This window comes from Aptenodytes patagonicus, chromosome 1 (assembly GCF_965638725.1).
Source record: "Aptenodytes patagonicus chromosome 1, bAptPat1.pri.cur, whole genome shotgun sequence".
In the NCBI taxonomy this organism is placed as follows: domain Eukaryota; kingdom Metazoa; phylum Chordata; class Aves; order Sphenisciformes; family Spheniscidae; genus Aptenodytes; species Aptenodytes patagonicus.
In genome coordinates this window covers 220278034-220291187 of record NC_134949.1, presented here as the reverse complement: position 1 = coordinate 220291187, position 13154 = coordinate 220278034, and the positions used below count along the sequence as shown (strand labels likewise).

The 13154-nt window shown below is 42.2% G+C and overlaps 1 protein-coding gene across 21 annotated transcripts in view; it reads left to right on the top strand.

Annotated features, from left to right (window-relative positions):
• DLG2 (discs large MAGUK scaffold protein 2) overlaps positions 1–13154 on the top strand; it is a 1063600-nt gene that overhangs the window by 753461 nt on the left and 296985 nt on the right. The window lies entirely within an intron of this gene.

Genomic DNA, 13154 nt, shown 5'->3' with positions numbered 1-13154 from the left:
AGTATGACAAATGATTTAAAATCACATTTTAGTTGGCTGAAAATTGTTTCATATAAAGACTTTCATTCACCATACATCTTGCTGGAGGTAACCATTACAACTTCTATAATAATTACGAGTTATATTTCCATCATTTTCATTTTTTCCCAGTCTTTATATATATTTCTGAGACTGCAGTTAAAAAAGCATTACTCTGGAAAACCAACATTTTATGAAGAGAAGGCAATGGGTTATATTACTCTGACAAACCTTTAACTGAGAAGAGAATAAACATTATGCACATCAGCGACAAGTCAAAATGCACCAGAAAACTTTAAAAGAAGACTTTAGACAAACTGTTCATTACACAGTACTGATTCTACTGATTGTTTTAAGAGAATTGAAAGATGTGGAAACACGCCACTAAACTCTCACGTGTAGCCACTGTCAGTGGACTATTACCTACATTTCAGTACGTGTAGGAATGCTTTATGTATATGTTCCATATAGATGTTAAAAAAAAAAATGTTTTCTGTCTTTTTCCTTGAGGAAGTGTACTTATTCCTCTGATGGATCTCACTTCAGGAAATTCTTCCTGATATTTGCAGTGCTAGTACATTGTTCCTTGTAGATAATTCTTTCCCACTCACAGAGTTTGTTTAATTCTTTGTTGAGGGGGAAATCCTGACCCTGGTGAATCAGCAGAAGTTAATCTATGTCAAGTTGTATTCATGTCAATGCATTTGCATAGATTTCAGCAGGTAGAGAAATATTTTTTGAATGAGTGCCATGAAAAAGATGTACTGCAGTAGCTCTGTTTTGATATCTTAGCAGTAAAAAATTGCCATGACCTTTTTTTTCTGCCTGCAAAACTGTGCCTAATTGAGGTTTTCTTTATTTGGCTAGGGACACTGTGTTGCAGTCACATGTGAAGATGATCATTCATTTTATACAGGGTATTAAACAGAACTGGAAGGGCACTTCATTGCTGGGTTGGTGACTCTCTGACTTTTTTTAATTAACCCAAGTGGATAGATAAAACAGCTTAAGGATCAAATGGCATTATCAAAACCAAAGCAAAATTAAACTAGAACTTACAATTTCTTTGGCATTCCTTCTTTACAGGTTCTCAGCACAGAAAAATTCAAGTCACTGTTGTATAATGAAGTTTTGGCTCATTTTTCTATAGAAATGTATATTTGTATTTGCCAAATTTGCACCTTATTTTGTTATTTTGCACCTTGTAGCAAATCTGCTTGTGTTCAGCTGTTGGGTTTTTTTCATTATGAGAATTCCTCACAGTTTTTGTGTCATCTGTAAATTTTTGTTACCTTACTCTTAATTTCTTCCAACACATTTGAGGTAATAAATAACATATACCAAAAAAACCAGATGCAAAAACCCCGCATTCACCATCTCCAGTGTAATTTAATCAGGATGAATATGAATAGAAAAATAATTATTTTATACACCACTATGTATAAATTCATTCTTTCCAGATTTTTATAGGATTTGTCTATTAAGCATCTCTTCTCAGTCTTGGACCTGTGATTTCACTGCAGTCAGATATAGATGTTTCTTCATTGTGACAAGTTTATACTCCTGAATCTGACTTCTGAAAATGAGCAGAGGTCATTCTCAGTGTGTTTGGTGTCTTTATACTGCTTTCCTTTCAGTCTGGACCAGTTCTTTACTTACCATTATCTCCTTTTATCACTGCATGTAAAATCACCAAAAAAATCAATCATAACATTGCTCTCCACTAGTTATGTACTTCCAGACCAAGCTTTTCACTGTTGCATAAGAAAATCCTAGTTAACCTACTCTTTGTATACCTTAACCATTACATTTTTGGAGTTAAATTTACAAGATCAAAATCTGTTTCTAAAATTCGTGCAGATTACAGCCATCTTTTCTGGTTCTCTCCAAGACGGCACCCTGATTTCGTTATAACTTGTGTACCTTCAATATTTTTTCTCTTCTGCTTTGTGAAGTATCTGTCAGTTCATGGCATTAACTTCATGTTCCTTTGTGAAAAGTGAGTGAAAGAATTCATTACTTTCTTTTGGCAGTGTATCAACACAGTATTACCCTTGTCATCTGTACAGTCTGCTTCACTGATTCCTTATTGATTATATATTTGAACACTTCCTTTTTTTCTTCTCAGTAGTACATCCTTTCTTGATCTTTGTTTTTTTCCATCATTTCTCCATAAAATTTACCAGAATTTGTCATCCTTCTGGAATTCTCAGCAGCTGCTGGGGTGCTTGTTTCTTTTTTGTATCTGTGTTCTGATAAGTTTGTGTGAAATGCTTTCAGATCCCAATGAACATGCAAATCAAATGCATTAAAATTTAAGATGTAATAAAAGAGATGCTGCAAAATCAAAACTAATATTGAAATGTAAAACAATTAGGTGTCATCTGAGCATTTTGCAGCTTGATGACCCTACTGTTATTAAATGCAGATTGCTATTAGGGTGTTAAGCATTCAGAAGATGTATTATGTAAATACTGAGCATTGTGATTATTGTGAAATCTATACCAGGGCATGCTATGCAGTTATATTTCTATGGCACTGAGCCTACACTTAAGGCTTATTATCCTGAGCGTTTGCACAGGAAAATGCTCCATTGTAGGATAATCCTGAGGTGCCCATTAGGAAAATTAGTGGAGAAAGCATAAGAGTGCTTAAGCTGAAAACTGAACTCAGTGGTTTTTCTAGGTATATGTGAAAGGAACAGACCAGAGCTCTGCTCCGAAGACTTAAGGCTAGAAGAAAAATACTCCCTTACTATATTCTGGTGGTAATGCCTATGATAAGGTCTACTGCTGCTGGTGGTAATGCCTACAGTGGGAACACGACTGCACTGGGTGTCTCAGCTAGGTAGCTTCTCTTTGAGCTGGAAGGGAGCAAAGGGAAATCACATACAGAGCGTCATAGAATCACAGAATCATAGAATTGTTTAGGTTGGAAAAGACCTTTAAGATCATCAAGTCCAACCATTAACCTAACACCGTCATGTCCCTAAGCACCACTTCTACACGTCTTTTAAATGTCTCCAGGGATGGTGACTCAACCACATCCCTGGGCAGCCTGTTCCAATGCTTGACAACCCTTTAGGTGAAGAAATTTTTCCTAATATCCAATCTAAATGTCCCCTGGTGTAACTTGAGGCCATTTCCTCATCATAAGCTAACATGATAATTCAGGGTCAGCTATAGGGCCAGACCAGGTTCCTCAGGAATTTATCCAATTGAATCTCAAAAATCTCCAAGGATGGAGCTTGCACAGCCTCTCTGGGAAACCTGTTCTACTGCTCAACTGTCCTCATGAGGAAAATACTTTTCCTTATACCCTGTTTGACCCTTTCTTTTTTCAACACATGCCTGTTGTCTCTCATCCTGTTATCACATGCCACTCTGAAAAGCTTAGCTCTGTGTTGATGACCTTCCTGTAAGCACCGGGGTCTGCTGTTAGTTGTGCCCAGAGGCACCTCTTCTCCAGGGTGAAAAAGTGCAGCTCCCCTAGCTTCTCCTCACCAGGCCAGTGCTCCAACCCCAACCATCCCGGTAGCACTCCCCTCAACTTGCTCCATTTTGTTATCTTTCCTATAGTGTGGGGACCAAAACTGAACGCAGTACCTAGCTACAGTCTAATGAGTGGCAACTATTGGGGAATAATCCTTCCCTGGGTGTCCTGGCTCTGCTCCTGCTCATACAGCCCAGGGTGTTGTTGACCTCTTTGCTGCCAGGACACACAACTGGCTCATGCCCAGCTTGCTGTCCACCGGAGCCCCAAGCCCTTTTCCATAGAGCTGCTCGCAGGCTGTCGGTGCCCAGCCTGTGCTACTGAAGGGGGTTACCCTGTGCCAGAGGCAGGACTTACTCTTTCTCCCTCTTGAACATCATAAAGTTCTTGTCAGCCCCTTCCTCCAGCCCATCCAGGGTGGCAGCCCCGCCCTCAAGTATATGGGCTCGCCCTCACAGTGAAGTGTCATCTGCAAACGCGATGAGAGCGCACTCCTCACCTCTTCCAGGTCATTGTTAATGATGATCAGGAAGAGCTGAAAAATGGCTTAAGTTATTACCTCTCAGATAATAATTACTTTCTTTTATCTGATACCATCTTCTCACTTTGGAAGAGTTTATCTACAGAATGGATAAATGATAAATCAGTATAAAACTGTGTGTTTTTAGTAGTACAAAACAACACTAATTGCTAGAAGCAAGGTATTCTTCAGGGAAAACTCTAGAAACATTAGGCCTTAAAAGAAAATTTAAGCTAATATTTACTTCTTATAAGTATTAGCTTTTCAAAACTTTGTCTCCTATGCCAAAATACCCTTACATGTTTGGGCCATACCCTGTTGCTTCTTGGCCCATATAGTCAGAGAGATCAGACTTTTGTGGGGTTATTTATTCTTACAGGAAAAGTGATGTTACTCACACACCAAGAGATTTAACTTGATTCTGTTTTCTTGCTGAAAAAAGAAGGACGAAACAGGAGTCGCTTTCCTTTTCAGAAATTTAGGCTTGCTTTCTACCCAATTCTATCCTGAAAAAAGCATGTTATTGTTTGGTGGTGCAATGAGGTTGTGATTGCACAATTGTTGATGTGTTCTTTACAGGATCCCCTTCCAGTATCTGTTTCTTTCAGATTGTATATGGATGCAGGATCATGTTTGTGTTAAAGTAATCAGAGCATCCAGATTAGCATTTGGTTCTGATCGGAAGTTCTCTTTTAAAATTATTTTGGCTGTCTTGTGGGATGGTCTTTTAGAAAACAAATTGGATTTTATTTAATGAAACTGTGACAAAAAATGTGGTCCAGGAGCATTCCTCATTAGCATTGCATTGCAGCTGCGAACAGGCATTTCAGTCAGCAGACTAGATGTAATGCAAACTAACGCCCTTAAAAGATGTATAGCATGGATGCCATATCATCCAGACCCTCTGTTGCTGTGGATCACTCCTAGTGCCCACATTCTTCACTCAGGTAGGTGCACCCACAGATCCAGAGTTACGCTGCTATGCCAGTTGATGGAGTACAGGCATTACCCAGTTAGACTTAAAGGAAGACAACAGTGTGAACAGATAGTACCTGATCTGTAGGTTGTCCTGGCTGACTAGCACAGAGGAAACACACTAGAAAAAATATACTCTGAGGTGGAGAGTGAACCAGTACTGAACCAACTCGGGAGGTTCGGTGGCTGCATCCCTTCTGATGCAGCGCTGGGCTCTGAGCCAGATTTACACTGTCATTGACTGGCCTTGCAATACTTTAGCTAGCATTCAAACGTAGATTTGCTAGGATCGATCTTTGGATGGTACCCTCTCAATAAGCTTCCCAATTTATTCCTTCTAATAATACTCTCATCTGGTTGTTCCTTCACAGTTGTATCATCCTCATGCCACTTCATTATCCTTGAAAACATATTTTTTTTTTACCAAAATCAGCGTAAACTGGGATTGAAAAATGATGGTTCAATATAGTACAGTGCCACTTGTACTGTGTATGCACTACACTGCTTGAAGCCTGAACCTCACCACTAAATCTCGTATTTGTCTGTGAAGCACAAATTCTTGCATTTCTCTGTAAAGAGCAGATCTGGTTTAGGACACTTAGCCCATAACTGTATAATAATCTAAGCAAGCTAATTTCAGAGGGATTAACAGACTCTGTCATCTGAAGATAGCCAGTTTCTTTCTATCCAGTGTCCAGCCCTTGTACAACTAACTCAGGAGTCCATGGGATTATAAGTAGTTAGTTAATCCAAACAGATTTACATCCTTAGGACAAGTGATTGGTCTTTAGCACTGAAAAACCTTTCACTTTTTGCAGCCTTTTAAATCATGGAGAGTTTTTGAAAAGGCCATCAATGTTCTAGATTTACAGCTGGCACATCACAGGTGTTTACCAACAAATGTTCACTCAGGATTTACTCAGGAAAATCTACTTTCTGAATGAAAAGTAGAATATTACACAAAAGCAAACATTACCACTGGCAAGGTAAAGATCACGTCTTTGTCTCATTCACTGAGTGAATCAAATCTCTCTTACCCTAAATCAATAGAGGAAAGGAATGAATTCCCTTTAAAAAAGGAAAATTAAATAGGACAGACTTATTCCTCCAGAGCTCTTATTCTGTTATCAGCTTATGCTGTTGTGAATGAAGTTATTCTTTAGAGCACTTGTACAGTCAATTTGGGGATTCTAAGCTTTTCACTCTAGCTACTTCTCAGTGCCTTTGTTTTCCAATATGAATCTAGGAAAACTTCCAAATAAGATCATTCTTGCTTAGGTTTACACTTCATTGCCTTGATTATGCTATTTAGGAAAAAAACACCTCAGTATTTTTATATCTCTTTGGCAACATTTCTTACTGATTTCCCCCATCACTCAAATAGCTTCTTTGATTGGGCTTGTATCTTTAATTTCCTTCTCTATTGCTATATTATTTCTTCCTCTCATTCTTTTCCTGTAATATCACTATGTCTTCATATCAAATACTTTCTACTTAAAGAAACAGCTTTCCTAATTTCTTTTTTACTTCAGGTGCTGTTTGCATTTCTGAATTTTCTGTATATGGAACTTTTCCCATTAGAAAAGCCCCACTTGCCCCATGCCTGTTTTCCTTCTGACTCCTCTCCTTTGGCTCCTGTCGCAGCATTTTGTGGCTCAAGCATCCGACTCTTGTAACTAAACTGACCACTCAGATAAATTTCTTTTTTAGCATTTGCCTTAGGGTTTTTTTTTCCCCTTAATTCATTGCTAGTTAAGTTGGCTTCTTAGAGCCAGAAATTTGGCATGCAGTACCCATTCTACCCACTCAGCTCTGATGTCAGCCCTTCTGCACAAAAGTTTCAGCATCTCAGAGGGTTGTATGCCATATACACTTTGATTTCTTATTTTGTGCACATCTCCCACTCTTTATCTTCTTTACCTCTAACTCAACTCTTTTTTTTTCAAACTATATGCTCCGCTAAGGTCATCTTGACAGCAGGAAGTGAAGCTTTGGTATGATGCATTGACTGTGCCACAACCACTGAAAAAGCCAGATTTAGTACTTGAAATTCTGTTAAAATAGGCATCTTTTATGGAAATGAGAAAAAACTCAAGGAATAGTCTGTCTTGGAGATTCTGAGAGATTCTGCTCTCTCTATAAATCTTACCATAAAAAACAACTACAACATCATATTTCCTAATAATCACCATCTCTGGCATGATGTTTCGAAGAATGATATCCAGAGATTTTCTTATGAAAAAAATTACGTACTACAGTCATCTTGCAATAATATCTAGGGAGCTGAACAATATAATTCTTCAGTGTATTCAGGTTTTCATTTTTGTATATCAGAATACATACAGATGTCTTTATTTGTAATCATTTGTTGTGGTTTAACCTCAGCCAGTAACTAAGCACCACACAGCCGCTCACTCACTCCCCCACACTGGGATGGGGGAGAGAATTGGAAGAGTAAAAGTGAGAAAACTCATGGGTTGAGATAAAGACAGTTTAATAGGTAAAGCAAAAGCTGCGCACGCAAGCAAAGCAAAACAAGGAATTCATTCACTCCTTCCCATCGGCAGGCAGGTGTTCAGCCATCTCCAGGAAAGCAGGGCTCCATCACGCGTAACGGTGACTTGGGAAGACAAACGCCATCACTCCAAACGTCCCCCCCTTCCTTCTTCTTCCCCCAGCTTTATATGCTGAGCATGATGTCCCATGGTATGGAATATCCCTTTGGTCCGTTGGGGTCAGCTGTCCTGGCTGTGCCCCCTCCCAGCTTCTTGTGCTCCTCCAGCCTTCTCAGTCGGTAGAGCATGGGAAGCTGAAAAGTCCTTGGCTAGTGTAAGCATTACCTAGCAACAACTAAAACATCGGTGTGTTATCAACATTGTTCTCACCCTAAATCCAAAACACAGCACTGTACCAGCTACTAGGAAGAAAATTAACTCTATCCCTGCCGAAACCAGGACAGTATCCACCCTTTATTCTATACCATCTACGTCATGCTTAAGTCCCATATTTTCCAGTGCAACCTCATTAACTACCCACCCCATCCTTTGATATAACACACAGATATCATTCCCTTAGTCTATGGACCACCCTTGTGGAATGTCTGTAAAATGTCCAGAAATGTCCATGAAATATCCATTGAGTTCATTTAGTCCGTGACTTTGGGTTCCATCTGTGATGGTGGTCACTCAGGAGAGGAGAGGTGGTGTGTTGCGTGGAGTTACTGGGCACCAAAGCCAGCTCAGGTCAGGTCACTGCTGCACTTGCACTGCTTTTTGTAAGGCTTGTCCTCCACTGGTTCGGGTGGTTCCTGCTATAGTAATTTCTGTAACATGCAACTCAAATCATGGGTTACAACAATTTAAAGGTATTTCCATTACAATCTCCACCCCTGGTCCCTTTGGGCCAGGTTATAGGGTTTAACATTGCAATGAACTCCTCCCCTTGCTCCTAGCCTGGCTAGCAACAAGGGGTTCCTGCTATAGTAATTCCTATAACATGCAACTCAAATCATGGGTTACAACAATTTAAAGGTATTTCTATTACAATCTCCACCCCTGGTCCCTTCGGATCAAACCACAGGGTTTAACATTGCAATGAACTCCTCCCCTTGCCCCTGCTCCAGCTTGGACTTACCCACAGACTGCAGTCCTTTAGGGTGGTACCTGCTCCAAGTGGAGCCTTATCTATGAGCCACAGTCTCTCCAGGGGTACACCTGCTGCGGCACAGACTTATCCACAGTCACTTTGAGATGCACCTGTTCCAGCACGGCCTTCTCCATGGGCCACAATGCCTTCAGAGATATACCTGCTCCAGCGTGGCCTTACTCGCAGCCACAGTCCCTTCAGAAGTAAACCTGCTGTAGCACAAATGTAACTGTGGCCACAGACGCTTCAAGATGTACCTGCTCTGGCATGGGCTTATCCACAGCCACAGACACTTTGGGGTGTCCTGCTCCTGCATGGACTCATCCACAGGCACAGTCCCTTCGACTCGAGTTCACACTGGAGTTCCAGCCTGTCCAGTACAGCAGCACAGAAACAGCAGCGATGCCCTGGCCATCTGCCAGCCCAGGCACATCGCCATTGCTGTTATCAAAATGTTCCCAGGCACAGTAGAATATGATGATAAGATGTACTGCAGTACAACAAGCAGCGAAAGCAAAAATCAACCACTAATGAGCATTAGACTCTAATATACAGTAAGGCAAGCAAGCCCCATGGCAAGCACAGGAGCCTGCCAATTAATAGCTAAATAGCTATAACAAGTATAAATTCGATCTAGCACATTCCAATCAAACCTGTCATTATCTCGAACCCTTCGAGCCCCACCTTGGGCGCCAAAAAGGACTGTTGTGGTTTAACCTCAGCCGGTAACTAAGCCCCACACAGCCACTCGCTCACTCCCCCACACTGGGATGGGGGAGAGAATTGGAAGAGTAAAAGTGAGAAAACTCATGGGTTGAGATAAAGACAGTTTAATAGGTAAAGCAAAAGCTGCGCACGCAAGCAAAGCAAAACAAGGAATTCATTCACTCCTTCCCATCGGCAGGCAGGTGTTCAGCCATCTCCAGGAAAGCAGGGCTCCATCACGCATAACGGTTACTTGGGAAGACAAACGCCATCGCTCCGAACATCCCCCTCTTCCTTCTTCTTCCCCCAGCTTTATATGCTGAGCATGACGTCCCATGGTATGGAATATCCCTTTGGTCCGTTGGGGTCAGCTGTCCTGGCTGTGCCCCCTCCCAGCTTCTTGTGCCCCTCCAGCCTTCTCAGTCGGTAGAGCATGGGAAGCTGAAAAGTCCTTGACTAGTGTAAGCATTACCTAGCAACAACTAAAACATCGGTGTGTTATCAACATTGTTCTCACCCTAAATCCAAAACACAGCACTGTACCAGCTACTAGGAAGGAAATTAACTCTATCCCTGCCGAAACCAGGACATCATTGTTTTATGATCAAAAAGTAGAAAAGATACCAATACACACACATATTAATATTAATGGGAATTGTAGGTCCAAAGCAAGGACTACCTTCTGAAGGAAACTGGGAAATGCATAGTATATTTTGTATACTGTGATTCTAAATTGATGTTGGCAATGACTAAGGAAAATGGTTTTATCTCCTTCTCAGAGAGCTCCCATTTAAAAGAGACCTTATGGCACCACTGAGAATCTTTGTCTTAATGAATGAATCAACATGTTTATTTATTTATTTGTTTATTTGCTCTTGATGTACATTGAGTCTGTCTTTATTTCTTTGTTTACTGAGAACTGAGCAGTCCAGGACAAAATTAATTAGTAGCAAACTTCCTTCCTAGGAGTGTTCTCTCTAGAGATGAGAAACCTCTAATTTTCTACATATTTGGGATGAGTTTGAACAGCAATTTTGATATATGCTGCTGGAATACTTTTTATAGCAGGAATCTGTTTACTTTGAAGGGTCTTTTCTCCTCAAATTTTCTTCCAGCATCTTTTCTCTGAAGTTCTCCTTTGTATCTTGATTTCACTCTTCTTTCAAGTTCTACCAAGTTCCAACTCTACATATTTCAGTTTTCCACAATATTCTGCACACTCAATCTTATATATACTAGAAATGAGGAAAAAAAAAAATCATTGTACATAAACTTTGCAATGATCTCTAGGATCTTAAAGTGTATAAAGATAAACATAATGCATAACTGCTCAGATATTAATTCTTAGTTTAGAATTCTTAGTTGGTCTTTAATTCTTATCTTAACTTCAAGATTTGTACAGCTTGTACACAGCATTGGTAAAATACCTGTCCTGTAAAGTTATTGTCAGAGAGATAAGAAGTAGGACCTGTCATAGCAAATATAAGTTTTATATGTATCATACTATATTTTCTGTTTCTAAAATGGCTATTTATCCTCCAACTGCACAACTGTGACATCCAAGTGTGTTGTGATGGAAGTACAACAGTCCTAACCATGATTTTTATCAGCTAGATTTCCAGGAAAAAAAACTTTGGAAAAAAATTGCAACAAGTCAGTTTGTGTCTTAATTGTTTTTACACACTCCTAAAAGGACCAAAAGTCAAAATCCAGACAGTGCTATGATATTTCATTTTGTGTCTTTTTTTGACTAAGAACATTTATTTACCTCACGCTCACAAGCCCTGGTCCTCATGGGGGACTTCAACCACCCCGACATCTGTTGGAGGCACAACACGGCAGGGCATAAGCAATCTGGGAGGTTCCTGGAATGCGTTGATGATAACTTCCTTCTCCAAGTGGTAGAGGAGCCAACAAGGAGAGGTGCTATGCTGGACCTTGTTCTCACCAACAAGGAGGGGCTGGTGGGGAATGTGAAGCTCAAGGGCAGCCTGGGCTGAAGTGATCACGAAATGGTGGAGTTCAAGATCCTTAGGGCACCGAGGAGGGCGCACAGCAAGCTCACTACCCTGGGCTTCAGAAGAGTGAACTTCAGCCTCTTCAGGGATCTGCTTGGTAGAGTGTCATGGGACAAAGCCCTGGGGGGAAGAGGGGCCCAAGAAAGCTGGGTAATATTCAAGGATCACCTCCTTCAAGCTCAGGAGCGATGCATCCCAACAAAGAGGAAGTCCGGCAAAAACACCAGGAGGTCTGCATGGATGAACAAGGAGCTCCTGGACAAACTCAAAGACAGAAAGGAAGCCTACAGAGGGTGGAAGCAAGGGCAGGCAGCCTGGGAGGAATACAGAGAAATTGTCCGAGCGGCCAGGGATCAGGTTAGGAAAACTAAAGCCCTGACAGAATGAAATCTGGCCAGGGACATCAAGGGCAACAAGAAAAGATTCTATAGGTACGTCAGGGATAAAAGGAAGATGAGGGAAAATGTGGGCCCTCTCTGGAAAGAAAACAGGAGGCCTGGTTACCCGGGACACGGAGAAGGCGGAGGTACTCAATGACTTTTTTGCCTCGGTCCTCACTGGCAAGTGCTCCAGCCACACTGCCCAAGTCGCAGAAGGCAAAGGCAGGGGCTGGGAGAATGAAGAACCACTCACTGTGGGAGAACATCAGGTTTGAGACCATCTAAGGAACCTGAAGGTGCACAGGTCCGTGAGACCTGACGAGATCCATCTGCGGGTCCTGAGGGAACTGGCGGATGAAGTTGCTAAGCCACTATCCATCGTATTTGAGAAGTCATGGCAGTGCGGTGAAGTTCCCACTGACTGGAAAAGAGGAAACATAACCCCCCTTTTTAAAAAGGGAAAAAAGGAAGACCCGGGGAACTACAGGCCAGTCAGTCTCAAGTCTGTGCCTGGGAAGATCATGGAACAGATCCTCCTGGAAGCTATGCTAAGGCACGTGGAGGACAGGGAGGTGATTTGAGACAGCCAGCATGGCTTCACCAAGGGCAAGTCCTGCCTGACTAACCTAGTGGCCTTTCTATGATGGAGTAACTACATCAGCGGACACGGGAAGGGCTACAGATGTCGTCTCTCTGGACCTCTGTAAGGCCTTTGATGCGGTCCCCCCCAACATCCTTCTCTCTAAACTGGAGAGGTATGGATTTGATGGGTGGACTGTCCGGTGGGTGAGGAATTGGTTAGATGGTCGCATCCAGAGGGTAGTGGTCAACATCTCAATGTCCAGATGGAGATTGGTGACGAGTGGCGTCCCACAGGGGTCCGTATTGGGACCGGTACTGTTTAATGTCTTCATCAATGACACATACAGTGGCATCGAGTGTACCCTCAGCAAGTTTGCAGATGACACCAAGCTGAGTGGTGCGGTCGACATGCCAGAGGGACGGGATACCATCCAGAGGGACCTGGACAAGCTGGAGAAGCGGACCCATGTGAACCTCATGAGGTTTAACAAGGCCAAGGGCAAGGTCCTGCACCTGGGTCGGGGCAACCCCCAGTATCAATACAGGCTGGGGGATGAAGGGATTGAGAGCAGCCCTGCCAAGAAGGACTTGGGGGTACTGGTGGATGAAAAGCCGGACATGAGCCAGCAATGTGCGCTCGCAGCCCAGAAGGCCAAGCGTATCCTGGGCTGCATCCAAAGAAGCGTGGCCAGCAGGTCAAGGGAGGGGATTCTGCCCCTCTACTCTGCTCTGGTGAGACCCCCCCTGCAGTACTGCGTCCAGCTCTGGGGTCCTCAGTACAAGAAAGACACGGACCTGTTGGAGCGGGTCCAGAGGAGG